Raw genomic sequence first — 21,440 nt, 5'->3', positions numbered from 1 at the left:
GTTTCAGGTTAAGAACGGACCTCCATTAAGTTCTTAACCTGAGGTACCACTGTACTTAAATATTCAGTCCTCCAGTATTACCGCCCTCAGACTTATACTGTGGCAGTCTAGATCACCACTATTGTTGAAGACATCCACCCCATTTTTTACTGTGATTTTACTCTTGCCCTTCATTCCACACCCCGCAAGTGTCCCGGAAAAAGAAACGTTTCTTTCCTGCGAGAGCACGGCGGCCATTTTGGGCACTGTGATCTCGCACAAATTTGTGCTGAGACCCAGCCCTGAAAAAGTGCTTTTCTCTGGATTGTGATCTCATGCTTTGCCACCAAGATATGGGTTTTCATGCGACATGAGAGCATGGCCCCGAAAGCAGCACATATTTTGGGCCCTGTGATCTCACGTGGGTCACATGACTCTCATGGGAGCATGAACTGGAAGACGTGCATCCCAGTTGGGAACTTAACCATGTTGGAGTCAAGTCAACCAGTGTGTTCTCTGCTTTATCCTCAGAAAAGTATGCTTTGTGACTCAGTGGGGGGGACACATTGAACTCGGGCCTTTCTGGTCAAAGTCTAGGCTGGGTTCTCCTTCATGGAGAGCACGTGTTGCGGTGGGAGCAACCAAGAAATCCCTCTGTTGGTGGGTGGGCTAGGATAGATGGCCATGTTTCTGATTGGGCACATCTCAGTCGTTGGGGAGAATTTGGTGTAGCAATTTTATGAGTGACTGATGAGGAGCTATTTATTCCCTGTGCGCAGCATTGAGCTTCGCCTTTTCGCTACACGAATTAGATCACCCACCCTCCCTCCCTATCTTTAGGGCTGTTCGCATTGACCTTGCTATGTCTGTCATGAGGTCGTCTGCTTTCGGGGCAGGAGCCTGGTAGGCATTTTGCCATTTGGCTGATTGGCTGGTTGGCTGGTGCCATTTGGTTTTTGCCTACTGCGTAGCAAATCATCACAACTTGTAAGGTTGTGGTTAAAGGTAAAGGGACCCCTGACCATTAGGTTCAGTCGTGACCGACTCTGGGGTTGCAGCGCTCATCTCGCTTTATTGGCCAAGGGAGCTGGCATTTGTCCACAGACAGCTTCCGGGTCATGTGGCCAGCATGACTAAGCCGCTTCTGGCGAACCAGAGCAGCGCACGGAAACGCCATTTACCTTCCCGCCGGAGCAGTACCTATTTATCTACTTGCACTTTGACGTGCTTTCAAACTTCTAGGTTGGCAGGAGCAGGGACCGAGCAACGGGAGCTCACCCCGTTGCGGGGATTTGAACCGCCAACCTTCTGATCGGCAAGTCCTAGGCTCTGTGGTTTAACCCACATTGGTTAATTTTAGTTGGTGGAGGGGGTATGGTTGGCTGTGCCGGCCCCTCCAATGCTGCTGCTGCAAGGATATTCCATTAAGGGAATCCAGGGACTCACCATGCTCTTGTCCAAACCCCTGTCAAGGGGCTAGGGCCACGCATGAGCCCCTGGGAGCATTTGGGGAGAGGTGAGAGCCTGGCGCCCCACTCTAGGCTCTCTCCAAAATGTTTTCCCTTACTGACTTTCGCAGGCTTGCAGATGTCAGTTCTGTTCCTACCTCTAGGCTGGAACAGATAGTTGCGAACCAATGCCTAAGCAACCACTCACATGCTGTAATCAATAAAGCTGTGGCCAAAAATTATGCCAAAAACCTTTAAACAATATTCTGTGTGAATTGTGCCTTTATTTGAGGGTGGCTATGGAGGGACCTCAGGGACGCAGGTGGCGCTGTGGGTAAAACCTCAGTGCCTAGGACTTGCCGATCGTCAGGTCGGCGGTTCGAATCCCCGCGGCGCCTGCCAACCTAGCAGTTCGAAAGCACCCCGGGTGCAAGTAGATAAGTAGGGATCGCTTACTAGCGGGAAGGTAAACGGCGTTTCCGTGTGCTGCGCTGGCTCACCAGATGCAGCTTGTCACGCTGGCCACGTGACCCGGAAGTGTTTGCGGACAGCTCTGGCTCCCGGCCTATAGAGTGAGATGAGCGCACAACCCTAGAGTCTGGAAAGACTGGCCCGTACGGGCAGGGGTACCTTTACCTTTACCTTTTATGGAGGGACCTCAACACGCGAATGGCGGCATCACTTTGCTTCTCTATTGAGCCAACAGATCCCACATTTTCCCATTCTGTTTTTGGTGGTTGCTTAACTTTTCCCAGGCCGAGAGATTTTAATAAGAGGCCATTGGCACATAACTAGGCAGCGGACCATAGACCAATTACCTTGTCCCCTCAGGAAGCACACCAGGAGTCCTCTTTATCCGACACCCTGTTGTGCCTTGGTGCTTTTAAGTTGCATCTGTAAATTAATTAAAAGCAAGGAAGCATTGAGCTACTCTGGAGAGAAACATCTTCAATGACCTCATCTGGATCCTATTGATATCACACAGTCCGATGAAATGGCATACTAGATTGCATTTCAATGGGAATTTATTGTGGAGGAATTTCTGTGAGTGCCGCGATCTGGGTCTTTTGTCAGGTTTCCCATTTCGTTTCCCCCCTGATGTAATGAAGGAGACACTGAGAAAGTGGGTTTGAGGTGGCTACCGCACACAAGACAAGATGACTATTGGGCCTAATTAAATGGTGTTTAATTAACTATTAATAAAAAAGTACCACTTCATATAATTAAAACCTGTAAGCAATTTGCATAAAAAACAATAAAAACACGACTTTCCCCCCTAAAATACCTTTCCCCCTGAAAGCGAGTGTACAAAGAAGATAAAAACAAAAATACAATTATTTATCACAAATAAAGCTGAGTGGTTTAATGGCCTATCTCACATGACCCTTCATGGTTAAAGCTGAAAATGCTTCTGAAAAAACTCCCTTTTCATTTCTTTGACTTTGGGGATTGCATCTTCCTCCAAATGAAATGCATTTGAGCCCAAAGGTTGATTGAAATAAATAGATAGATAGATAGATAGTAACTTGTCCCTATTAGTATACACTGAACATTTGTTTGAGAGAAGAGAGCGAACCAAACCTGGATATTTTGGTTGTCGTCTGTCACCTTGCATCATGTTATGGTTTAGGATTCTGTTCATTTACGGTACTCTGCCCATTGACCAGTGGTTATGGGTTGTTGTGGATGGTTTGAATTTTAATATCCAGGAAGCGAAACAAATTCGTTATAAATTCGTCCACATGGCTGTCAAGGAAAAGACAACAACTCGATGAAGATATCAGCAGGGAGCTAGCTATCTGCTTCGCCAATCCTTGGAGGTGGATTATCATCTCACAAGCATGAGTATACCCAGAATGAGGGAAGCATTTTGGTAGGAATATTTCTTGACTGTTGGCTCAGTGCTGCCCGCTTCCCCTGTATATGTGCAAGTACCTACCTGACTTAGGGCCAGGCAGCATTTTGAAGGTCCAGCAGTGACCTGAATTAAAGCTGAGCGGCTGGGAGATGCTATTTTAATACCGCACAGTCCCACTAATGTAATGCTGCTGTGGTGCAGCAAAATTTTGAAAAGGCAACTCGTGACAACACTCAACATTGTGTGTATGGGTGTGTTTTTCAGCATGGCAGACAGTTGTTCTTTGTTGTTTTATCTTACAGAAATGATATCTAAACCATCCAAGTTTGAAACAGCTTCCGTGGATAGAAAGAAATGACACTCGAGATCAGCTGTATGCTTGCTTAATTATGATGACTTCTGGGCTGGATCCAGACTAGGTTGGCTGCACATCTTCCCCAGTGAAATTCATAACGACTAACTTGTCTCATTGATTTCATTGGGGCCTAAGTGCAACCAGCTTAGTCTGGGGCCAGCCACGTATTGGGGGCACATAATGCACATTACATATCTTCCCTGTCTCAAAACACCTGTAAACTTTGCCTATATTGTCGTACATCTTGCCAACAGGGTGCCTGTGACACTTATTAAAATGCTGTTAGAGTACAGAGTTCATGTGAGTTGAGTTAGCGTTAGTAGGAATCGGTTCAGGAAGGCCAGTTGATTCAGATTACCGTGGGCAGCACACGATGAGCTTTTACTTGTGCAACAAATTCATCAAGCAGGTTTATGGGACTTTATTACTGGGTCAGAACTAGTAGAGCAATACAGTCATACCTCATGTTTCATCCGCTTCAGGTTGTGTGTTTTCATCTTGTGTCCCGAGGCAACCCGGAAGTACTGGAACGGGTTACTTCCGGGTTTCGCCGCCTGCGCAGAAGCGCCAAATTATGCCGCGTGCCTGTTGAGTTGCTGGTGTTTCATGTTACAGACAGGCCTCTGGAACGGATCCCGTCTATAATACGAGGTCAATTTGATAAATGGCGCTCTAATTAAGTCAGCTGACCCCAGTGCCTGGGTCAGGCTGGCCTGCCATTGGTCAAAGTCTATTTTGACGTTTGGTCTGAGGGAGCGCCGCTCAACAGTATCTTGGATGACAGAAAGTCACGCTTTCCCCGAAAGGAAACGGGTTTTGTGCTTCCAAATATGTGAAGTCAAAACAAAAATAATCACAGGATTAAATGGATTGTAATGGCTGAGTACTTTTAAGGGCTAATATTCTTTGGCACTCCTCCTTTGCCATTTTTCCATCTGGAGATAATTGTGTGATATCATGCAGAAAGCCAAGACATAAATCAGCCTGGCTACTGAGCAACTCGAAGAACTTCAGTCGAAGCTCATGAATGTGAAAAAGTAGTGCTCCATTTGCAACCATATGCCAACCAAGACAACAACAAGAAAAAGGAAAGGACAGTGGTTGATGGGCAACTTCCTAGTTGTTTCATAAGCAGCAATAATTATGGCGAAATTACTTTTGGAAAAATGTAAACTCCTTTGGTTATTTCTGCAAGCTATTAAGTTCTCCTGTTCAGCCCACATCTCCAAGTGTTGTCTTGAGGATGCAGCGCTTACCCATACAGTCATACCTTGGATCCCAAACACCTTGGTACTTGGACATTTTGGCTCCCGAAAACCCGGAAGTGAGTGTTTTGGTTTGTGAACGTTCTTTGGAACGTGAACCTGAACGTCCAATGGGGCTTCCGCAGTTTCTGATTGGCTGCAGGAGCTTCCAGAACGGACTTCCAGAACGGATTCCGTTCGACTTCCAAAGTACGACTCTATTTGGTTACTAAAGGTGGACGTCATTGGAGACTTGCTAACTTTCAGATTTCTCTGCCCTGAAGCAATGGCTGTTGATAGTCTATGGGGTGTCTCCTTGAGAGCTGATGGTCAGAGGCAATGACTTAGCCAGTTATGACTTACCCCTACATGTAGGATAAGAATAAAACAGTTTGAGACAGCACTGCAGTCCTCTACGCTCTTACCTGGCATAAGTCCCATTGAACTCAACAGGGGTTTGGGCTCTGTGAACTTCTCAAGGTGGTTTTTTTTTCCCCTAGAGATCTGATGTGGGAGAGGTGGGTTCTGGTTGTCAAGGGCAATCAAGCTATGCTTGTTCATAAATTCATGGAAAATTAAGCTATTAATGGCGTCCAACTATGTACTACGTCCAATGGTAGTTTGCCTCTGAAAACCCAGTAGCACATGGGGAGACTGCTGTTGTGCCCAGGTCTTGCTTGTGGGCTTCTCATAGACATCTGGTTAGCTACAGTGGGAACAGGAAGCCACAATAGATGGGCATTGGTTCTGGTCCAGCAGATGTCTTCTTATGTTCAGCCGCTTAGCATGCAGCACAGAGGCACAGGTGAATAAGAGCATCATAACAATTGTAGAGCTGCTGTTCAAAACATGGAAAGGGGCCTAAGCGGAAACTTCATCTCCTCTTGCTTTATTGTAAATCTTGAGTTCTTCCCCAAACTCGTTCTACCCCACCTCTCAACACACCACCAGCCCTCTCCAGTTTCCTTATATAGCCGTGTGACTCACTTTATACCGAGCAGTCCTCTATTTGAGGAAGTTCAGAAGGGCAAAGCCCAATTTAAATAACCAAAGAAGGGAGAACAATGGACTGGCAGCTGCCCCATCAACGATACAGTACCTGGCATAGGAGCCAACTCCTAGGGGCCAAGGTCTCTTTGCCCTCCATAAAATATTTGAAGGGGCCGGGGAGGGGCAATGTTGATAGGCGTTGCCATTCAAATGCTGTGTGTGCACCGTGTCTTGTGACTGATTATGCAGAGAGAAGATTGCCTGCCTCCCAATAATTTATTCAAGCTGGCACCCCTGGTACTTGGACAGCAGGCTGAGGAGCACACATGTTACCTGGTCTCAGTCTTCCCCACTCTGTTGAGATGGCTGTACTTCTTTTGTTTAGTCATTTAGTCGTGCCCAACTCTTCGTGACCCCATGGGCCAAGCACGGCAGGCACTCCTGTCTTCCACAGTACTTCTTTTAGCCCATAGTAATTATTGCAGTAATTGATGCTTTTGAATTATGGTGCTGGAGGAGACTCTTGAGAGTCCCATGGACTGCAAGAAGATCAAACCTATCCATTCTTAAGGAAATCAGCCCTGAGTCCTCACTGGAAGGACAGATCCTGAAGCTGAGGCTCCAATACTTTGGCCACCTCATGAGAAGAGAAGACTCCGTGGAAAAGACCCTGATGTTGGGAAAGATGGAGGGCACAAGGAGAAGGGGACGACGGAGGACGAGATGGTTGGACAGTGTTCTCGAAGCTATCAGCATGTTGGACCAAATTGCGGGAGGCAGTGGAAGACAGGAGTGCCTGGCGTGCTCTGGTCCATGGGGGTCACAAAGAGTCGGACACGACTAAACTACAACAAATTATTTATACATTATCAGAACACATATCAATTCTGCATTAGTGCCCCCTGTCTTCTCTAAGTTTAAAGAGGTTTACTAGAATTGCAAGGGGAATTGCAAGGATGGTTAAGTCCAGTCGAATTCGACTCTGGGGTGAACCGTTCATCTTGCTTTTCAGGCCAAGAGATCTGGCGTTTGTCCGCAGACAGCTTTCTGGGTCATGTGGCCAGCACGAATGAACCACTTCTGGTGCACAGAGCACCATGATGAATGCCAGAGCGCACGCAAACACCGTTTACCTTCCCGCCACCACAGTATCTATTTATCTATTTTTACTGGTATGCTTTCGAACTCCTAGGTTGGCAGAAGCTGGGACAGAGCAATGGAGGCTCACCCCGTTGCGCGGATTCGAATTGCTGACCTTACAATCAGCAAGCCAAGCCCAAGATGCTCAGTGGTTTAGACCACAGTGCCACCTGCATCCCTTACGATAATTATACCTGCATCTGATGCACAGCACAGCTTTGCTGCTGCCTCTCAAAATTTCAAAAGACTTTCAGCACCCCAGATTCTGCAGAATGTGTATTGCAAAGCCTTTGTCCTGGCGCAGTATCTCTCCTGCCTATCCCACACGACTTCTTTCATTCCAGATGTTTCCTGACAAGAGTTTCAAAAGCAGGATAAATAGTTAGGGGTAGATGGGAATATGAAAGTGGCTGAGCAGCTTTCTTGGGCTTGTCTCTTTAGAACTGACTTGAGGACTTCACCGCATCCAGGATGAGCAGCTTAATCTTCCATCCCCAATGCTCCTAAAACTCTTCATCATTTCATCATCATTTTTTATCTGTATGCCGCCTTTCCATAGTTAGAACAATGCTCAAGGCGGCTTCCAACGTGACAAGATTTACATAATTACCAACAAAAGTCATAAACAATAAAGCACATCAAAATGTGCACAACCCCTAATAACCCCACCCCCAAGAAGGAATCGTTGCAATTACTGATTACAAGCAGGATAATTAAGAACTGTGTGGAAATAAATTACTAATCAAAGACATGGCTTGTGGGAACATCGGGAAAGGAATGAAAGCTCTTTGTGAGGCAGTTAAAAAGAGATTTGTTACGGCAGGCCTGGCCACAGGATGATCGAGGGGGAGGACGACCATGGTTTGTTATTATATCGGACTGTGAGTTTGACCTGGCAGGGCCCCCTGAGAAAATTGAGAGACTGGCAGGCCTGTGGAAATTAACGGACAGACTTTGGGAATGTTTTGTACGGAGGTACTGAAATGGCGTCTGTCTATTTTGATATGGCTCTTGGAGGAGTGTAAAATCCACACAGGATATAACAACGTTTGTTTTCAACCTGCTTGTGGAGACTACCAGAGATCACAAAGAAAGGAATATATGATAAGAACAACAAGAAGATGAGGAAAATAACAAAGAGAAGATTGAACAGAACTGTGAATACTATTTTGACAGAACTGTGTACATTAAAGCAGCAGCAAGAGAGATGTTTGGATCCCTTTCTGAGCTCGAAGTATGGGTACCCCCAACAAATTTAAAAATTTGGCTGTGTAATTTGGAATTAATGTGATTTGGAATTAATGTGATTTGATTGGCCTGTTAATAAAAAATATTTGGGGGAAAAACACAAAATGTACACAACCAAATGGATAACAATTTCCACATAAATCATAAAATCTAAAAAATACAACATTAATAGCAATAACAATTTAAAATGACATAGATAAAAAAATAAAAACAATTTAAAAAAGGAGCCATCTCTGTCCCGCCCAAGCCAGATGGAGAGAGGCAGGGCAGGGCTCTCAGGCTCCCAGCAGGTCTGTGTTGGGTTTCTGTTTTGCAGACTGCTGAGGTTCTTGATAAAAACATCTGCCTTATCAAATGAGAACCTTTCAGTGGGAAGATTTGGCTCAGCCCGACTTAAAATCTATCATTATTCTAGATTTGTTAGCCATTTGTTATCTGACGGTCTCCAAGCAACCCATCATCATTTGCACTTGTTAGTCACTTCTTACTTGAAGGTCTCTAAGCAACTCACAACACATTAAAAACATAAATGTAAATACATTATACCATCAAATCAAAACAAAACAAACCCTGCAACAGCCACAGGAAGCTCTGGCAGCAGGCTAGTAACAAAACACCACCAGTCTATTAAAATCCTAGGAAAATAGGTAAGTCCTTACCTGGAGCCAAAAAGATGTCAACAAATGTCACCAAGCAGACCTTGCTGGGACCTACCTCAGTGGTGAACTCAAACATCTATTTGTGGCTACTCAAGTCTTATGAATTCCATTGCTTATAGCTTATCTGGTTAACTTTCTTTGTAGACGGGCTATAGCTATAACCTAGACAAGCTTTAAATGCAGCTGAGTTTATAGTTAAAAGATGGAAAATGGAAATAAATGAAACATGGAGAAGAGGAGATAGATGGCCTTCTTTAAAATATCTAAAGGTTTGTCACGTGGAAGATGGAGCAAGCTTGTTTTTCTCCTGCTCTGGAAGGTAGGACTCGAACCAATGGAGTCAAGTTACAAGATAGGAGATTCTGAATAAACATCGGGAAGAACTTTCGGACAGTAAGAGCTGTTTGACAGTGGAACAGACTCCCACAAGAAGTGGTGAGGTCTCCTTCCTTGGAGGTTTTTAAACAGAAGATGGATGGCCATCTGTCATGAATGCTTTAGATGAGATTCCTGCATCTCAGGGGGTTGGACTAGGTGACTCGTGGGGTTTCTTCCAACTCTGATTCTATGAATTGTTCCCGAATATGATAATGCTCACTTAAGTGTTGGAAAATCGTAATTTAATGTTTGGTATTTGTTAAAATCACCCAGGGCTCAGCTGATCCTTCCATTAGGCAGAGAGAGACAGAGATATTGCAGGGCAAGGCATGGCAATGACATATTGATGGCAGGGATAGGCAAGAATTTTGGTTTAGTTCTCTAGGCAAACCAAAACGCAGCTATCCCCTAGAAATTTGTATTTCTCCAAATTTTTGTGATGTAGTTTTCCAGCCAAATGATGGGTACAAAAAGCTATACATTAAGGTGCATATTGATGCACATATTAACGAAAACAACCAAGAAAGATGCATTGTATTATGCAGAACTGCTTGCAAAAATGTGTACTTTAGGCAAAATTGCAATTAAATATGTGTATTGGGGAAACATGCACTAAAATGAGGATGGATTTTTGTGAAATCAGAAAAAATGCAAATCCATGTGAAAGTGTGGAGAACTGAGTTAATTTCTGTCCCATGTCCCCTAGAGTAAGTTGCCATTTCCAATTAGTTTTTGTTAAGTTTCCGCATATACCATCAAAAGACAATTTCACCTTTTCTCTTATTTTTATCAGCTTCTTACCCCATTTTCCATGGAGTTGTCGCTTGCTCCTTTCCGCTGCCCCTATCTTCTAGCTATTAAATCATAACCACAATATTATAATCTGATTACTTCTGTTGCTCATAGCTCGCGAGTTCATCCTACTATGTCTTTAAACAGTCTGAAAAAGGCACCCATTTCCCCACAAAACACTCATCAATAGGTTCTCTTAATTTTGCCAGTTCTGCATAGTATATTTGGTCGGAACTTCTTATTTCTTCCATTTCTGCGCATACAGAATCCTAGCTGCTGCTGTTACATACATAAATAACTTCATCAACTTCTGCTACGTAGATTGCTGGATTGTCCATTAGTTAATGAATTTTGGAAACAGATTGGTATATAAATATCGGGAATTGTGGGTAGGAAGGTGGGAATATCTAAATTAATGGCTCTTATTAGTCTGAGTAGCACCAAGTTAAAAACAAAAGAGGAATGTAAATGGGTAAAATTGATGGTAACTGCAGCCAGACATGTTATAGCAAGTAATTGGGAAAATGCAGAAGAGCTAGGGGTGAACCAATGGAGGAAAAAACTGAATAATATTATAATTTTAGAATATCTAACTGTGAAGATACACAAAATGAAAGGGTTTAAGGTTAGTGAGAAAGAGGAGGATTGGTTTGAGAAGATATTGAATTATTTGGGTAGGTTTGAACAATTTGGGGCACTTTAAATGTTAAAAGTTAAATAAACCTTGTGGAGGGAGGAGTGTTAGCGTACTGTATATAGAATTGCACATATGGTTGAATTGAATATGTTATTATTGATTATGTATACCCGATGTATCAGCTGCCTGGGGGGTTTCACTGTTTGTGCTTTGGTTGTTGGTAAAAAAAAAAAAATTAAAAAAAAATGCTACGTAGATTGCCATCTCATCACCCATGTTGAAATAAAATTCTATTCGCATCTGGTTGACATGGACATGGGACAGCCTCATGTAGATGCCTTGAAACACCATTGAAAGCAGTGCCTCTTTGTAATTTAAGGAATCTAAACAAGGGCATGTACCTGGGCAGCCCTGGGGAGCAGCTTGTGCCCCCCCCCACTTAGTAACTTCAAATCTACCTATGCAAAATGGTTTTAGTGCAGGAAAGACAGACAAGGAAACAAAGAAATATGTACCCGACCGCGCCACCAAAGTAGGAGCTTGTTGCTGGAGGAATGCTTTTTGAGGGTCACTGTCATTTCCCCCAGCGCTCAGGGATTAAAAAAAAAACTGTTCCAGGCATTTGAGTGGTTCAGAAGTGTCGAGCCACAAGAGATGATAAGATTACAGGAAATCCAGGCATTGTACCATGATTCACAGCGGCCTGCGATGTGGAATTCAAATTCCATCAGGCAAACACACACCCGTCAGTATTTCACAGATGAAAATAAAGCCACTCTTGTGTCCTTCTAACAGCCTTATTCACACACCAGGGATCAAAGTTTCTGCCTCCGCCCACACACTTTTGCATATTTCCGAAGCTGCTGCCCCCCCCCCCAGCGCTGCAAGCTCAGACACTTTCAGTAGCATTCCTTATCTTAATAGGCAGTTACATGAAAGATTTTGGGGGAAGGAAAATGGCACACTCTGTGGAGGGTTTTTTTTTAAAACAACAACAACATGTATATGCAGTAGAATCAAGACTCGCTCAGAAGTTAACTTTCAGATAATTCTCATTCTTTATTTCCTTTATTATCTGAGCCAAGGTAGGTGCAAATCTTCAGAGGGTCTTTAAAGGAAGGAGGCGGTGTTTCTGATATTTTGGCTGTTTAGGGCTTTTAGTGATGTATGGAAGTGAGAGCTGGACCATAAAGAAGGCTGATCACCAAAGAATTGATGCTTTTGAATTATGGTGCTGGAGGAGACTCTTGAGAGTCCCATGGACTGCAAGAAGATCAAACCTCTCCATTCTGAAGGAAATCAGCCCTGAGTCCTCACTGGAAGGACAGATCGTGAAGCTGAGGCTCCAATACTTTGGCCATCTCATGAGAAGAGAAGACTCCGTGGAAAAGACCCTGATGTTGGGAAAGATGGAGGGCACAAGGAGAAGGGGATGACAGAGGACGAGATGGTTGGACAGCGTTCTCAAAGCTACCAGCATGAGTTTGACTAAACTGCGGGAGGCAGTGGAAGACAGGAGTGCCTGGCGTGCTCTGGTCCATGGGGTCACAAAGAGTCGGACATGACTAAACAACAACAAGGGCTTTTAACACTCTGTTGAGCAAATTGAATTGTGTCTGGAATGAGCATTTCACAAGTGCACTTGTTTGAAAACAGAAGTTAAGCGGTTTGTGAATTGAACCCCAGCCAGGAATCTGAGTGCTGCATTTTTTGACCAGCTGAAGTTTCTGAGTCATCGATAGCGGCAGCCCCACGCACAGCATGTTGCAATCATCCATTCTGGAAATTGCCAGAGCATGGAGTGCCACGGCCAAGTCATCCCTGTCCAAAAGAGGCAGGAGTTGGCGAAGCAGCTGTAGCTGAAAATAGGCACTCATTGTCACAAAAGCCACCTGAGCCCACATTGACAAAGTCAGATCCAGGAGTCAGTCCCAAATTGCAGACTTGTTCCTTCCAAGCTCATCCAGTGCAGGTCATTTCCCCACCTCCTGGACTCAAGAACTCACACCATATTGTTGGCATCCATTTGTCTCTTTTTTAAATATATATATATATATATTAAAGTTTTCCATTGTACATTTCCCACAATTAAATGTCTACCAATACAGTGGTACCTCGGGTTAAGAACTTAATTCATTCTGGAGGTCCATTCTTAACCTGAAACTGTTCTTAACCTGAAGCATCACTTTAGCTAATGGGGCCTCCTGCTGCCGCCGCACGATTTCTGTTCTCATCCTGATGCAAAGTTCTTAACCCGAGGTACTATTTCTGTGTTAGTGGAGTCTGTAACCTGAAGTGTCTGTAACCTGAAGTGTCTGTAACCCAAGGTACCACTGTAAAACAATACATTCATTGACTTTCCTCCTCCTCCTTCCGTGGTTCTTTTAATTTTCCCATTATTGCTGCATATTCTATTTCAGCCATTTATTTCCCCCTCCATTTTCATATTACCTCGACTCGAATTACATTGTTGAATTTACCTTAATCCTGCTAGCGTTTTCACTTGTTTGCAACTGTTTTCCAGACATTCCACACACACACAAAAAATCCATTCCTGTTTATAAACTCGATCATCTTGTTTTCTTATTCTGCTGATTAGACCTGGTAACGCTACATATTCAATCATTTTAAAATGCCATTCCTCCTCCTCTGGGACCTTTCCCACCCTTCATTTTTGGGCTAACAAAATCTGATCTGCTGTAGTTGCATACACAAAAAAGTTTTTTCTGACTCCTGGGAACCTCCATCTGCACCATTCCTAAAAGGAAAACCTCTGGTTGGTTGTTGTTGTTTTTTGGGGGGGGGAGGGGATGTTCTTTTAAACGACTTTTTCTTCTCATTGTAAATCATTCCCCAATAATCTTTAACTATTCTGCATGACCACCACATAGGATAGAACAGGGAGAGAACATCCCTTCTACTTCTTTACATTTGCAGCACATAACCTGATTTAGATTTGTACATTTTCACTAATTTACTTGGAGTTAAGTACCATCGATATATCATTTTCATGTAATTTTCCTTTTCAGTGTCTAACATACAGTAAATGTTAAGTCCTTCTTCCATAATTTCTCCCAAAGGTCAAATTCTATATTTTGTCCTAGATCTCTTGCACAATGAATCATTGATGATTTTGCCAGCTCAACTTTTGTTTTCCATTCCAATAATAACTTAAACATTTTATACAATTGTCTCTGGAAACAATGGAGTGCGCCTCTGGGGTGAAGTCAAACCACTGCGATGCAGCGCTAAAACCCATCTTTTCAGTATCCAGTTTGAATTTAGAATGGGGTTGAAACCTAAAGAACGGCAAATTTCGGAATTCGTACTAACACCATTTAAAAAGGGCTCCCTACAATCTCTCTAAAAGACAAAATTAGGAGGAAACTGGTTGACGACGGGCAGATACCAGTTAATAGGACATTTGGAGTAGGTGCACACATAATCGTAACCAAGGCCTTAGCAGAGTGAACATGGTCTAAATGAGGAATGACCTTGAGATGTTTTTCAACTCAAACTCCCATTAGGGAGTTGGAATGATGTTCAGGGATGATGGAAGTTGGAGTTCAGCAACATCTGAAGGGCGACATACCATCCCTGCCTCACCGGAGAGGCTGAGCTTTTGCCCAATTCATGCATTAACATGCATCCCACACTGCTCCAGTAACCTACGTAATTGTGAATTTTCTTCTTCTTCTTCTATTTTCAAACTAGGATGCCATTCCTCTATTTGATTTACAACATCAATTTCAGTACAAGTAAATTTCATCCATCAATCGATACAAATTCAGATTAAGCTCAGTACTTTTTAAATAATAATTTTCAATTTCAATCCAATAATAGCCTCATTAAAACAATACCACATTAGAATACAATTACTAATACCAATTGTTCAAATACCAAATTATATAATTTAGGTGGCCTCCCACGTGCTAGAATTGATGGTTTGACGATTTTCTTCATTTCTGAGTTCCAAAATCTTATTAATTTCAATTACATCCCAGTCAAAATAACAATCCCTTATACAACAACTGCAATATTAATAAGTCCTATTTGTGTTGACAGATTAAATGATTTATAAATCTACAAGTGAGGCACTCAAACTATATCCTTGTTCTTCCTGTGTGTGGCAATTATCCTGTCCGTGGTGTTTATTCCTCGCCTTGTAAAATGTTATGTCTATCTTTTCCCAGTTGTTGTTGTTCTCCATCATGAGATGATATCCCATTGTTGTTTCAGAAATTTCTCCATTGCTGTGTTCAGATTAAGCTCAGTATTGCTCATTAGAGTGTATCTCCAAATAGATATGTAATAGTGAAGCTACATGGAAGGTTCGTAATTCCATATTCCGAAGGCACTGGTACCCAGAAGGTAGACTGCATACTTTGCATGCAAAAGGTCTCAGGTCTAGTCCCTGGCATTGTTGCGTGGGATTGGGAGATACCTTTGCCTGAAACACTGGGGAGCTGCTGCCAGCCGGTGTTGACATTACTAGGCTAGATGGAATCTGTATCAGGCAGCTTTCTATATCCATTGTTCCTAACTGATGTCAGACGTTCCTTTGTAATCAAAGCCCACAAACAGACCTGCTTATCGACCACCAGTAACCAGCACTGTTGTACACCGAACAACCTATATTTAACAGGGGGAAGTGTGGAATTGACCAGCCTGAGCCTGATAATATGAGGATAGATTATGCATTGTACAAACTAATTCAAATAGTAAAGAATTATTTGAATTCCACACTGCCATCTGGTGATGTTACACGGAATGGCAAATATTGTATATGTGTGCATATGTATGTGTACGCACAGTATATCTTTGTTTATATCTATATAAACGACCAAACTAGATGCAAAAGTGGTCAACTCAGTGGACTGGGTTGTAACTGGAGGTGTGGGGAAGCAGGCAGGAGATGACTCCTTCGCCAATTCATGCTTTCCACTAGAAACTGGATTTTGTATACAGTGGTACCTTGGGTTAAGAACTTAATTCGTTCCGGAGGTCCGTTCTTAACCTGAAACTGTTCTTAACCTGAGGTACCACTTTAGCTAATGGGGCCTCCCGCTGCCGCCGCACGATTTCTGTTCTCATCCTGAAGCAAAGTTCTTAATCCAAGGTACTATTTCTGGGTTAGCGGAGTCTGTAACCTGAAGCGTATGTAACCCGAGGTGTTGTTGTTTAGTCGTCTAGTCGTGTCCGACTCTTCGTGACCCCATGGACCAGAGCATGCCAGGCAGTCCTGTCTTCCACTGCCTCCCGCAGTTTGGTCAAACTCACACTGGTAGCTTTGAGAACACTGTCCAACCATCTCGTCCTCTGTCGTCCCCTTCTCCTTGTGCCCTCCATCTTTCCCAGCATCAGGGTCTTTTCTAGGGAGTCTGCTCTTCTCATGAGGTGGTCAAAATACTGGAGCCTCAGCTTCACGATCTGTCCTTCCAGTGAGCACTCAGGGCTGATTTCCTTAAGAATGGATAGGTTTGATCGTCTTGCAGTCCATGGGACTCTCAAGAGTCTCCTCCAGCACCATAATTCAAAAGCAAAAAGGTACCACTGTAGTATTAGTATAATCAAAATGGTTATATATATATGAAACCATATAACCTATTTTCATTTCTGCAAGTGGCTGCCCTTGCTCATTATTGATTTCAAATAATTTGTCACATGTTCAAAGCTGAATACAAATAAAAACGAGCTGATAGATTCTGCATTCATTTCCCTTAGCTTTGGATTAGCATCTTGGTGCAGCTATTAGCTGCTAACTAGAGAGAGACACATGAAAATAGCCGGGCTAAAGCTTTATGGTGCAAGGCCAAAAAGCTTTTCACGGCTCCTCACTGGCATTTCCATAATTACTGATGGAATCGGTGAGCAGTTGTGGCCAATGTCCTCTCCACCCCCCACCCCGCCTTCTCAGTTGGCTAGGACAGGAGGCGAAATGCTTTCAAAAGTAACTTAATCTGCTTGGCACAGGCAAGGTTCTTTTGAAGAGCGCGGATGTTTTGCCACTGCACCAGCCTAAACGAGAAGTATGCTTCGGTTATTTAATTAAAGCCGATTGTGTAGGGTTCCATTAGCTGATCATCCCTCTGCGGTCGAATTGGATCATACTGGTGCCACTGTTGAAGTAGATTTGTATACAAGCGTCCATAATGATGCCCTGTTGGAAGGGGAAAACAGAGAGGGCCATGAAAGGACTTGGAACTTAGCTGGTGCACGGAGGAGGGAGGGAAGGAAGAGAGACAGTGAATATCTTTCATAATCTAAATTCTGACCGCCTACTGCCAGCAAGGCTGAAACACTGCCTGATTGTCCGAGGTTAGCATGAGTTCATACAGGGAATACTTGGCTGTATTTGTCCGAGAAGTGGCTTGGTTTTCGTGCTTAATGCAGCGCTGGCTTTGGTTTGGAATTCTGGCCACTGCAGATACAAATTTGTGCAGAAACAGCCTCCAAAGGAAAAGCGGTATTTATTTATTTGATTTCTCTCCCATCCTTTCTTTCCAAAGACGCCCAGGGCAGCAAAAATAAAGTAGTAAAATAAAAACCCCCACCAAAATGCAGCTAAAAGAAAAGGAACACGTTTCAAACAATTAAGAAAGCAGAGAATAAAGACCTCCATCAAATTCTGAACTTTTAAATTTCCTTTTCCTTTTTAGTGGCCTCATATCAGCGTGGCAGTGACTTTCTGAAGATGAGGGGCGTTTCTCAGCTGCTCAGCTTGCACTGCTATTTCCTCATTCTTCGGGCGTAAAATATGCGCTGTAGCAATTTCGCAACAAGATCCAGCCACGCATCATGCCGGCTCACAAATCAAACTGTGGCCCACATGCAGCTGGCATTTAACACAGAGGTGTGCGTGTACAAAATCAGCGTTGGCAACAAATTTTAGGCTGCACACCCAAACATTTTCTCAGCAATGAAGCAAATTATCAGCGGGCTGCTCTACCTGTGAGTGTCAAGACTAAAAGCACTAAAAGAGAGAGTAAACTAAAAGAGAGAGTAAATTACCTTGCTTGAAAGCTTTGCCATCCAAGGTGGCATAATGGGCAGAGTGTCTATGGCAAGGGCCAAATTAAAATCCTTACTCAGCTGTGAGGCTCAGTGAGCCAGTCCCTATGGTCTCAAGGTTACCCTACTTCACAGGGCTGCTGTGAGAATACCGTGGGGAGTCACGGCATATATACCAACTTGAGATATAATGCAACAAATTTCTTTCCCCATTTCTAAGATTGTACATGAAATTCAGAATGGCCTTCGTAAATAGTGCCATGGACAGGAAATCTGAAAAAAATAAGTTTGATTAGGCTTTCGTTTTCATTATAAGCATGAAACCCAGCAACAACAACAACTTTATTATTTATACCCCGCCCATCTGTCTGGGTTTCCCCAGCCTTTCAGAGTGGCTCACAGCATATATCAGAACATACTGAAACATCAAACGTTAAAAACTTCCCTAAACAGGGCTGCCTTCAGATGTCTTCTAAAAGTCAGATACAGTGGACGCTCAGGTTGCGAATGTGATCCATGCAGGATGCACATTCTCAACCCATAGCGTTCTCAACCCGCAGTGGCGCATCTGCACACACGTGGGTTGCGATTCTGCGTATGCACAAAGCGCGATTTAGCGCTTCTGCACATGTGCAACCCCTGAAACCCTGAAGTAACCCGTTCCGGTACATCCGGGTTGCTGTGGGTCCGTAACCCAAAAAAACGCAACCTGAAGCGTCTGTAACCCGAGGTATGACTGTAGTTGTTTATTTCCTTGACATCTGATGGGAGGGCGTTCCACAGGGTGGTCGCCATTACCCAGAAGGCCCTCTGCCTGGTTCCCTGTGAAGGAACTGCCAGAAGGCCCTTGGAGGAAGGTCATCTGGTTTTGCTGGTCGCAGGTGGAGACAGCCTAGCCTCAGAGACTCATGCTCAGGTAAACTCATGTTTGTGTTATGGAAATGTGTTTTACATAAGGCTTCCCTTGAAAATGGTCCAGCATCTTCAGTTAGTACTACAGTGTGAGTCTGCTGGGATGGGAGCTGTTGTCCAACAAACCCCAAAGGACCTTGGCAGGGGAAGGCTGCCTTAATGAAGCGAAAACTAAAATCGCAACTTAATTCTCTTCGGTCAAATCCTGAACTGAAGAAGTCTGGTTTGAAAAGATTCAGGAGTTGTCTGAAGCAAAGCGAGTCTCCTCCAAATCAGTTCGAAGAAAACCGGGCTGTTCCTGAAACTTTGGGACCAGTTCAGGGGAGTGCAGGCAGTGTCTCTGCTAAAACTAATATGTAAGCTCTAGCTCTGAAATGGTTGTGGACGCTGCCATACAAAAACACTTCAGAAACTGTCTACGTGGCAACTCAATGCTTATCCTGCACTCCCTGCAGTGAAGCACCTTGGCCTGATCAAAGGTATTCATCAAAATACTCTGTCTTAATTAAGGGGTTGGTCTGAGCCTCTGAAACGGGCCTTGGCAATGCAGTCGAGTCGCAGGGAAACTGTGGGAAGTGCTGGGGTGATCAATACAGTAGCACATCATTATGCTGGTTAAGCCCCCCCCCCCCCCCAAGGTTCTCCAGTCCCTGAAGGTCTTCTGAATACGTCCGTAGCTGAATGTGGCTTCCCTTTGTGCCAACAGTGATAAATGTGTGCAGGAGCAAGGACTTGGAGGTCAAGTAAAAACGAGAGAGAAAGAGGGGAGCTGATACTGCATTTTCTACACACATACACACACATACACACACACACACAGAGAGAGAGAGAGAGAGAGAGAGAGAGAGAGAGAGAGAGAGAGAGAGCGCAACACAAAGCAGGGACTTGCTGTGCAATATTATGTACACTTACCTCTGAGCAAGTCTCACTGTGCTCCAGGGGGCTGTCTTTTGTCCAAACATGTATGGGATTGCTCTGCTAGAGCTTTAATTCACACCTCTTTGTACAAACTGCAGCTAGATTATTCATAGTAATTCTTCTCAGCCTAGCTATCCCCTTTCATGCAATGTTTGTGTGTGATCTGCCTTCATCTTCCCAGGTGATCAGACTGGGGGGGGAGGGAAGCACACATCAGTGCTGGGATACAAAGGGAGCATGACAGATGTGTTTATATAATGAACAGCGAAGGGGAACCGTATTATATAACTTCCCTTCACGATTCATCGTGCAAATACATCTGCCGTGCTTTCTCTTTTGAGCAGTTCCACAGCCGTTGATTATGCAAAGACGCGTTTACACGAGTCATTCCGCTGAGGTGGACAATTTGCTCGGGGGCAATTTGCATCTCCCTGAAGTTATGACACTTCTTCCTCTGTTTGTAAAAGGTGTGCGTATTCCGAGCACCATTGAACACCCGGCATGGGATAGATTAAATCAACCTTCACCAGGCCTAGTGCCTGCCAGGCACCGGCCATATGGAGGGCACCAGGCTGGGGGAGGCTGGATTAAACCACCTATCACCAATAAAGGTCCATCACTGTAGATGCTGATTAGGGAAACTAGATTTCTTCCAGGAATTAGCAGGCAACAACCAAGGATGGGCAAATCAGTCAATTTTGGTTGTTTTCAGCTTCCCTGTTCATGTGTTATGTATACGTATATAGATAGATATATCCTTGGGGAAAACATGGCAGCAGTTTACTGTGCGTTTCTCTTAATACACACATGAAGGAGAACACGCTTTGCATGATATATTTGCACATTTTTACAAGCAATTATTGTGTGCCATTTTCACCAATATGTTCATTTTTCACGTACCCTCTAATAGACCCCTTTTAAGTTGGGAGAAGGTCACCACAAAATTCTGAGTGATAGGTGTGTTTTCATTTACATGTTGTTTAGTACACACACACAAGCACGCAGCATTTTGCCATGCTTAAATAAAAATGTGGGTGGCGCTGTGGTCTAAACCACTGAGCCTAGGGTTTGCCAGAGCCTAGGGTTTGCCAGAAGATCTGCGGTTTGAATCCCCGCGACGGGGTGAGCTCCCGTTGTTCGTTCCCAGCTCCTGCCCACCTAGCAGTTTGAAAGCACGAAGTGCAAGTAGATAAATAGGTACCACTCCAGCAGGAAGGTAAATGGCATTTCTGTGCGCTGCTCTGGTTCACCAGAAGCAGCTTAGTCATGCTGGTCACATGACCCGGAAATTGTCTGTGGACAAACACCGGCTCCCTTGGCCAGTAAAGTGAGATGAGCGCCACAACCCCAAAGTCGTCCGCAACTGGACTTAACGGTCAGGGGTACCTCTAACTAAATAAAAACCAGGCAGCAGAAATAGAAGAAGATTAAACAAACAGAACAAGGACACCCATCAATTCTCCACTTTTTGCAAACATTTGTACACTCTAAAAAACGTATGAGTACCAAGGCGTTTGATAACCAAGGTAGGACTGTATGAGGACCAACCCCAAAGTTGCAAAATAACACACTTTTTAGGTCTCTTGTTTAGGCTGGACGTTAAACAAAAATAGTGAAAGGGTGAGAGAATGTTTTGGGCATGGCAGGGAAGCCATAGTGTGGGCCGCAGTATACCGTATGGTAATTTCAGAAAAGTAGAAAATGTAATTTCAGAATTGAAAAAGAAATATTTGTTTTGTGATTCATGTATGTATGGGATGGGATCCTGGTATGTATTTGGGAGTTTGTGCCAGGGGCAGTGCTTGGCTCCCGCTTGCAAACAACCTGCAGTGTGAGCCAGAGTTGCACCACTAGTCTTAGTTTGTTACACA

The 21,440-nt window shown here is 43.9% G+C and overlaps 1 long non-coding RNA gene across 1 annotated transcript in view; it reads left to right on the top strand.

Moving 5' to 3' along the window:
• The window catches only part of LOC310690078, a 452,048-nt gene that overhangs the window by 77,199 nt on the left and 353,409 nt on the right, over positions 1 to 21,440 (top strand). The window lies entirely within an intron of this gene.

This window comes from Podarcis liolepis, assembly GCF_965112155.1.
Source record: "Podarcis liolepis genome assembly, chromosome: 12".
In the NCBI taxonomy this organism is placed as follows: Eukaryota; Metazoa; Chordata; class Lepidosauria; order Squamata; family Lacertidae; genus Podarcis; species Podarcis liolepis.
This window is presented reverse-complemented; position numbering and strand designations above follow the sequence as displayed.